The sequence below is a fragment of the Orycteropus afer genome, unplaced genomic scaffold (assembly GCF_000298275.1).
Source record: "Orycteropus afer afer isolate SDZICR_OR568_19922 unplaced genomic scaffold, OryAfe1.0 scaffold00609, whole genome shotgun sequence".
NCBI classification, from domain to species: Eukaryota; Metazoa; Chordata; class Mammalia; order Tubulidentata; family Orycteropodidae; genus Orycteropus; species Orycteropus afer.
The window spans coordinates 162,191-170,863 of record NW_006922196.1 but is presented as its reverse complement, the minus strand read 5'-3'; the positions used below and the strand labels follow the sequence as shown (position 1 = coordinate 170,863).

The 8,673-nt window shown below is 37.9% G+C and overlaps 1 pseudogene; it reads left to right on the top strand.

Moving 5' to 3' along the window:
- The first annotated feature begins 202 nt into the window (after positions 1-202).
- Positions 203-1,160, top strand: LOC103210409 (annotated as a pseudogene).
- The last annotated feature ends 7,513 nt before the right edge of the window (positions 1,161-8,673 follow it).

Sequence of the window (8,673 nt, the reverse complement as noted above, 5' to 3'; positions counted from 1 at the left end):
ATGATCATGCCAAAAAACAGTTTGATAAAATTCAACAACCCATTCCTGATTAAAAATAGACCTTAAAAAGTAGGTCAGGTATATGTGGCTGAAGTTTCCATGGCCCTGTTGGTGTCCTGCCGGCCAGGAGTTGTGTTCAGCTGGGCTACTTCCCTGACTTAATACTGTTACCAGAAGACAACACAGTGGCTGAAATCCTGCGATGTCTCTGACTTCTCATGGGGACAGATCATAGTGGACTGACACAGGTCCAGTGCTGCAGAATGATGGCCCCAATTCAGTGGTCTAAGTCATTTATAGTGAAAAATTTAGAGATATTTATGATTTATTTCCAGGTTGTTCTACAGCATGATGAAAGAAATGACTGGGCTTTTAAACTAACCTGAGATACTACTGCAACCAATTACACAGTGTGGCATTTCAGTTCTCTTAAAGTTCTCTTAAAATTACCTCAAAGGGATCTATATGAGGAAATTAACTACCTCACTGCAATAATTAAGCAACAGCCTCAAAATTATAATGTTTGGCCTCATGAGTGAATTTTAGTGGAACAGCTAAAAGATCTATCTTAGGAGCTTGAGTTTATTGCTGATATTCTTAATCAGGTGATAGAGAATTACCATGACGGGAAGCACAGAGAGTGGGTTGGTAATCCAGGAATTTAAACTTTAGGATAATGAACTGCAATAAAGTATGTAGACCAACTTCTCAAAAAAGATGTGAGAAATAACTGAACAAAAGATATTTTGTAATTTCTAACACTATTGGTTATAATTATCCTGTTGTACTGCAGAGAGAAGTCCAATATACTCTGGAAATGATCAAACTAGTAGCACATAATGAAAATGCATGAAACTATTTGAAAGGGATTTTGTAGGATTGTGGCCTTTCCAAATATCCCAATCTGTTGAATCAATCACTTGATTTACAACCAAGTCACAGTTCTCCCTACCTAATTTCCTTTCTTGTGGTTATCTATGAAGACATGTAGAAAGCCAATGAAACAACAAGGGGGACATTATTAATAAAGCATTAGAGTTGTGTGAAATCCTAGTAAAGAAAAGAATAGTGTAAGAAAGGAATATTGTAGATATATCAGAAGATTCCTTCAAAGCAGACACAGAACAGAAAGTGGTCAACCAGCAAATGCACAGCAATAACACCATCTGGAAGAGCTTGACAGAATATCTTTATTTTTTATTAAGGGACTCTAATGAGGAATTTTAAACTAGAGCAATCATTCCTTTTGCTATGTTGGGAATAAAAAAAGAAAATTTTATTTATTCCCTTTGCATAATAAAAGGTGAACTCACAGGTATTGCTTTTTTAAGAAGAACTAAGTGTGATGCTGCTTAGGTGCTGTTGCTATTCAGACAAGTTCTAAGCAATCTGACTCTTTTTAAAGCAGAGTAATTTGTGGGGGAGGAGTCATAGAACTGATTTTTATTTCTTTTTTAATTGTGATTTGGGTGAAAGTTTACAGAGCAAATTCATTTCCCATACAACAGTTCATATGCATTTGTTTCATGATATTGATTGCAGTTCCCATAATGTAACAGTTCTCTTCCCACTTCTTCCCTGTGGTTACCTTTTCTCTGTGTCCTTCTTTCCTATGCATTCCTGCCCTCTGAGCTATTGCTCTGTGCAAATATTGCCTTTCTGGTCTCCCATGGTTGATTGTTCTAAGGAGTGTACCTTCCTGATATAAATGTTCACCTTACAAGTCTGTTTATTACTTGGCTGGAAGCCACAGGTGTGAGTTCAATTTCAGGCCTGAAGAGTGACTAGGGACCACAGTCTTGGGGGATTTCACCAGTCTTTATCAGACCAGTAAGTCTGGTCTTTCTACCAAGGAAATTCTGCAGTCTATCAACATTTAATCTAATCTCTTACCATCAACTCCTCCCTAAACAATGGTATATGAATCAGGATTTGCAACAGTAATAATTGCAGATAACTTGTATGTGATGGATTGGTGTACCTTAAGTGTAGGTTCAGTAAGCAAGGAATGCAATTGTTACATTAGAGCTGCTATATTACACTGACAGCATCATGGTAATCAACTAATGCTAAAAGAGTGGTTTTGTAATAAAAGTATACATGTATCTTTAAAAAAAAGTATATTAAGAAGAAAAGGTACTTAATTTGATAAAAGATATCAGCAAAATACAGCAAACATCACATTTTATGGTAAAACAAGGAAAACATTCCTTTTAAATTCAAGAACAAAATTAGGTTATCTGCTATCACTATTCAATTTAGTACTGGGAGTCCTAGGTAGTGCAATTGACACAAGGAAAAATCTTAAGAGGTGTAAAAACTGAAAAGAAAGAAGGGAAGAAGGAGGCATTTTTACAGACAAGATGGTTATTTTTGTAGATAATCAACGGACAAATTATTAAAACTAATAAGATAGCTTAGCAAGGTAAATGGGTACAAATTAAATATATAAAAAACAATGGCTTTTCTATATTTCTACATCTGTATTTATATATATTGCAAATATTCCTTGAATATAATAGAGCATAGAGGGGCAAAGTTAGGAAAACTTCTCAGCCATAGTCAAACATCTTGAGAGAATGAGTTGCTGGGCCTGGGAGCTTAGGACTATAGCCTCAGGGGACATCAAGGTCAATTGGCACAACATAGGTCATAAAGAAAATGTTCTAAATCCTACTTTGTTCAGCAGTGATTAAGATTTTAAAAACTTGTGAGAGACCATTTTAGGTACAACTATTGGTTTCTTCCCATTGAGAGCAAAGAAGAGTGAAGAAAATAAAAAATACTTGTTGTTGTTGTTATTTGCCATTGAGTCGCCCCGACTCATAGCAACCCCTCCTCCTTGGTTTTCCGAGACAGTATCACTACAGAAGTAGGATTGCCCAACCTGAGAAACAATTAGTCCAAAGTACTAAAGGGCCATGCAAACCCCTAGCATCCATGACCCTGAGACTAGAAGAACTAGATAATGCCCGCTCCCACTACTGACTGTTCTGAGAGAGATCACATTAGAAGCTCCTGGATAGAGTGGGAGAATACCACAGAAGAAAACTGAAAATCATGAAAAAGATGAGCCTTACTGGTTGGTTATTTGTAGAATCCTTGTTATTATAGCCTGGGACTGAACTCCCTCCTATGACTTCCCTTTCAGCCAAACAACATACAGTTCTATAAGATGAACAATAACATTAAGGAGGTATACAATCCTTAGAACAATCAACCATTAAAGATAAAAAGGGCAGCATTTGCCCAAGTTCAGAAGGCAGGAAGGGATAGGAAAAAAGGAAGAATGGAAAAAGTAAACATAGGGAGGAAGTGGAATGAGTAATGTTATGTTGTGGAGATTAAAATCAGTGGCATGAAACAAAATGAATATTAACTGTTGAATGGAAGACTGATTTGCTCTATAAACTTTCACCCAATTCACAATAAAAAAGGTTTTTTTAAAAAAATCAGTGGCTTTTTCCTAAACATCAGCAATGTTTAATTAGACAATCTAACAATGAAAAAGGAGCTCTGGTGGTATAGTAGCTAAAGCATTTGGATGCTAACCAAAAAGTTGGCAGTTCGAACCCACCAGCTGCTCTGTGGGAGAAAGGTGAGGCAGTCTGTTTCCTTAAGGATTACCAGCACAGCCATCTAGTCAATTCCAATTCAAAGTGAGTTTCCAAGGTGGTAGATCTTTATGGAAGTAGATTGCCCATCTTTGTTCTGTGGATCAGCTGGTAGGTTTGAACCATCAACCTTCTGGTTAGAAGTCAAATGCCTTAGGCAGCCTTGGAAACCCTATGGAGGAGAGTTCCAGTATGATGGCAGAATAGGAAAATAGACTGCACAGACCCTCTTCAACAAACAAAAGGGATCCAATTAACACAGATACAGAAGATAATCCTGGAGCCCTGAGCTTTGACAGGAAGGATATAGAAGTGGACTAAATTCCAACTAGTAGAAGAACCTGCATGAAAACACCAAAAAAGGAGACATACAGAACTGTAGTCTGTCAGTGATCCTGATGGCATGGACAGCTCAGATACTGCCGAGTGGTACGGACCTAAGAATTAACCTAAAAATAGGTCCTGCTGGCCAGGAGCTGCATGGAAGACTGTACTGGTAGCTGGTGAATAAAAAGAGAAGCAGTAAAGAGGAAGGCAGACTGAGCTGTGGACTTTTGCTTGCCCAGAGGGCATAGCCACTTGGAATGTTTACAAGTGGTTTCACCATTTTGGATATTTACACCAACAGTGTTCTCCCAGATCACAGGGACTTAAGAATAGGATACCCTTGCCAGGGACCACAAGGACACTCCAGACACCAAGGACTGGAAAGGTGTGATATTCCCCTTGTTACTCTCAAACCTCACACCCTCTTGGTGAATGGAGGTGCGGTCATCTCTCACTCCCACCCACCTTGTGGGCCAGCAGGAATTTCATCTCAGTCTGTCAGCTCCAACCGAGCCTGGGTGCCCTGTCCTGCCTGACCCAGATTTTTTTTTTTCTCTTTTTTAAGTTTGTTTGTTTTTGTCTGTTTTAAATTTATTGTTGTTATTATTGTCCTTTTAATTATTATTCTTTATTCTTCCCTTCCCAGGATCTATTTGTTAGCTTTTTCTCTCTTCCCTGTTCCTGGTTCCCATTTTTTTCTTTCTCATGGTTAACTCCATTCCTTGTTTTCCTTTTTTCATTTTTCACATTTTTTTCTTCATTATTCTCCTACTCTACCATTTTTTTGCTATTGCCCTCTCCCCTGATATTGCAGGGTTGCTTTTTTTCCCCCTTTTTTCATTTTTGGTTATTGCTACTGTGTGATTACAATTTGTATTTCTTGTCAACTTGCTTTTACTTTTTTGAGGATTACTCAATTGTTGTTTTTATCTAACTGAGTGGGAGACAGCAACAGTGCCCTTATGACACAAACACATCCACACCTTCTACAGCTTCACTTACTGAGTGAGAGCCACCACTTCCTTCTCCACCAACTGGCCAACGATAAACAACCACCAAGAACAGCCTGATTCACCCTTAGCGGCTCTTCACAAACAGTTAACAGAGCTCCAAATACAACAATGTCACAATGTATCAGAGACAACAGAGCATCACAGTCCACACAAAGAAGCAAGATAAAGTGGTGGAAACAAAGGAGCAAGATACAGACCCAGAACACATCCCTGAGGATGAAGCAGCATTGAAACTCCCTGATAAGAAATTCAAAAGAATTATATTTAGGTACCTTCAAAGGACTGAGAGACAGATCAAGGAAAACACTGACAAAATCCTACAACAATTTCAGAAGAAAATATAAGAACAAAATGACAAAATAAATGAAAACTTAGAAATGACTGCAAATCTACAGATAGAAATCCAGAAGACTGACACTAACTTTTCAGAAAAAGATAAAACATTGAAAGGGCAAAGGAGAAGAAATGAATCAATGGAAGACAGAATTAATGAGATTGAAGACAAATACATGAATACTTCTTTGGAAAGGGATCAATGGAAAAAAAAAAGATCAAAGCAAAATGAAGAAAAAATAAGGTTCAAGTGGGATATCATCAAAAGAACCTACATTATTGGAATTCCAGAGCAGGAAGAGAAAAATAAAACCATTGAGAAAACTGTCCAGGATTTGTTGGAAGATTACTTCCCTGATATGATGAAAGATGAGAATATATCCATTCAGGAAGTCCAATGAACCCCAAACAGGATAAACCCCAAAAGAAAATCACCAAGACATATCACCAAAGTCATCGAAACCAAAGACAAAGAAAGAATTCTGGAAGCAGCATGGGAAAAATGAAAAGTCACTTACAAAGGACAATCAATAAGAATAAGCTCTGATTTCTCAGCAGAAACAATGCAACTGAGAAGGCAATGAAATGGTATATATAAAACCCTGAAAGAGAAAAATTTCTAACCAAGAATTATATACCCAGCAAAACTGCCCCTCAAATATGATGGTGAAATTAGGACATTTCCAGATAAGCAGAAACTAAGGGAATTTGTTAAAACAACACCAACCTTACAAGAGATACTAACGGGAGTCCTTTAAACAGAGAACCAATAACAGCAAACAACAACCAACCATTAATACAAAAGATGACATAACGCAGAGAGCAACACAGCTACGGATATACCCAAAGTAAAATAAGCTTACAAGATTGTAAACAGAGAACCAGATACATCAATTGGCAAATGAAGACAACTACACACCAAAAAGAGGGGGAAAACAGAGTGGTTACAGAATTTCTAAATGAGGAGGAAGTCAAGGGAGTTGCAAGATAGAATGGACTGTTCTAACTCAAGGAGAAAATTATAAATCACAGGGTAACTTCAAAGAAAAATGATAAACCTTCACATCACAATAAAAAAGAGACAAGCACAAATATTCAGTAAATACTAAAACAACAGCAACAAAGGAAATGATAACATGATTCATAAACATAATGAGCTCAGCACAGAAAATTATACGGAACAAAGAAAACATGAACACCATGAAAAACACATAAAAAAAAATGAAAGCAACAAATACATACTTGTTGATAACTACAGTGAATGTCCATCGATTAAATCCATCATTCAAGAGACAGAGAGTTGTAGACTGGATAAGAAAACATAACTGATCAATACACTGTCTACAAAAGACACACCTTAGAAACAAAGAAAAAAACAGACTAATAATAATAATCAAAGGTTGGAAAAAGATAGATCAAGCAAATGGCAACCAAAAAAGAGCAATAGTAAGTGGCAATACTAATTTCTGATAAAATTGACCTTAAGATAAAAACCACCATTCAAGACAAAGAAGGCTATTATATAATGATAAAAGGATCAACTGAACAAGAAAATATAAGCAAAATAACTATCTACAGACTCAATGAAAGAGCCCCAAAATACATAAATCAGACTTTAAAAGAACTGAAAAGGCAAACAGATGACTCCACAGTCATAGTGGGAGACTTTAATACACCACTTTCAATGAAAGATAGAACAATTGGTAAGAAACTCAACAAAGATGCAGAAGAGCTAAACAATAAAATCCACCAACTTGACCTTATAGACATCTACAGAGCACTTCACCCAGTAACAACACAATATACATTCTTTTCCAGTGCACATGGAACATTCTCCATGATAGACCATATATTAGGCCATAAAGCAAGCCTTAATAAATTTAAAAACATTGAAATACTGCAAAGCATATTCTCAGATCACAATGCTATCAAATTAGAAATCAACAATAGGAAGATCTACAGAAAAAGAACAAACACATGGAAACTGAACAACACCCTTCTTAAGAATGACTAGGAAATAGAAAAAATAAAAAATGAAATTAAAAATTTCATTGAATCAAATGAGAATGAAAACACAACATACCAAAATCTTTAGGACACAGGAAAAACAGTGATCAAAGGCCAATTTATAGCAATAACTGCACACATCAAAAAAGAAAGAGCTAAAATTAACAGTTTAAACCAATACCTCCAAAAAACAGAAAAAGAACAGCAAGAAAAGCCTACTGTCACCAGAAGAAAGGAAATAATAAAGATTGGAGCAGAAATCAATGAAACAGAAAATAGAAAGACAACAGAAAAAATCAACAAGACTAGAAGATGGTTTTTTGAAAAGATTAATAAAATTGACAAACCACTGGCAAATTTAACAAAGGAAAAGAGGACGAGAATACAAATAACACAAATAAGAAATGACGTGTATGACATCACAACAGAACCAACTGAAATAAAAGGGATAATATCAGGAAACTATGAAGAACTGTAATCAAATAAATTTGAAAATCTGGAAGAAATGGACAGGTTTCTAGAAACACCACTTACCTGAGCTGCAGAGATGCAGGTGAAGAGAGGGAACCCAGGCACACTCAAAGCAGAAGGGCAGGAGAGCAGGAGAAAGGGGAGTCAAGGCCCAGGAACTGGAACAGAGGAGGACTCAGCCGCAGGGATCTAGGTGAGGAGAGGGAACCCAAACACGCCCAAAGCGGCAGGGCAGGGGAACCAGAGAGCAGAGACAAATAGGCCCGGGGACTGGGACCAACGGAAGTGAGCCGCAGGGATCCAGGTGAGGAGAGGGAACCCAGACATGCCCAAAGCAGCAGGGCAGGAGAACTGGAGAGCAGACATTAATAGGCCCAGGGACTAGGACAGAAGAGGAGTGAGCCGCAGGGATCCAGGTGAGGAGAGGGAACCCAAGCACACCCAAAGCAGCAGACTGGAGAGAGGGAGAAAGGGTAGGAAAAGCCCAGGAACTGGGACAGAGAAGGAGTCAGCCACAGGGACCCAGGTAAGGGTGGAAGGAGAGGTTTCCAACACGGAGACAAACTTGTCTGTTGGTTTGTCCTACCGTAGTGATGTGTTGATGTGAGTTTTGAGGCTGAGCCACTGGTGTTTCAAACCCTGTGGGATGCACATGGTGCACAGGTATCAGCCCAGCTTACAGACTGAGACAGACTAGGAAGAAGGAAGAGGCTGTCTACTTCTCAAAGAATGGGCCAGGGAAAACCTTACGAATAGCAAAGAAACACTGTTTGATACATTACTGTGCAACTTTATGAATAGTCTGGTTAGGTTAGAAGGCTCTCAAAATAGGACTGGGAAAGAGCTGCATCATCAGAGTAAGCCCAGCCTTACTCAAATGGATAAGGTAAAGCTTTCAAGACCTCCAT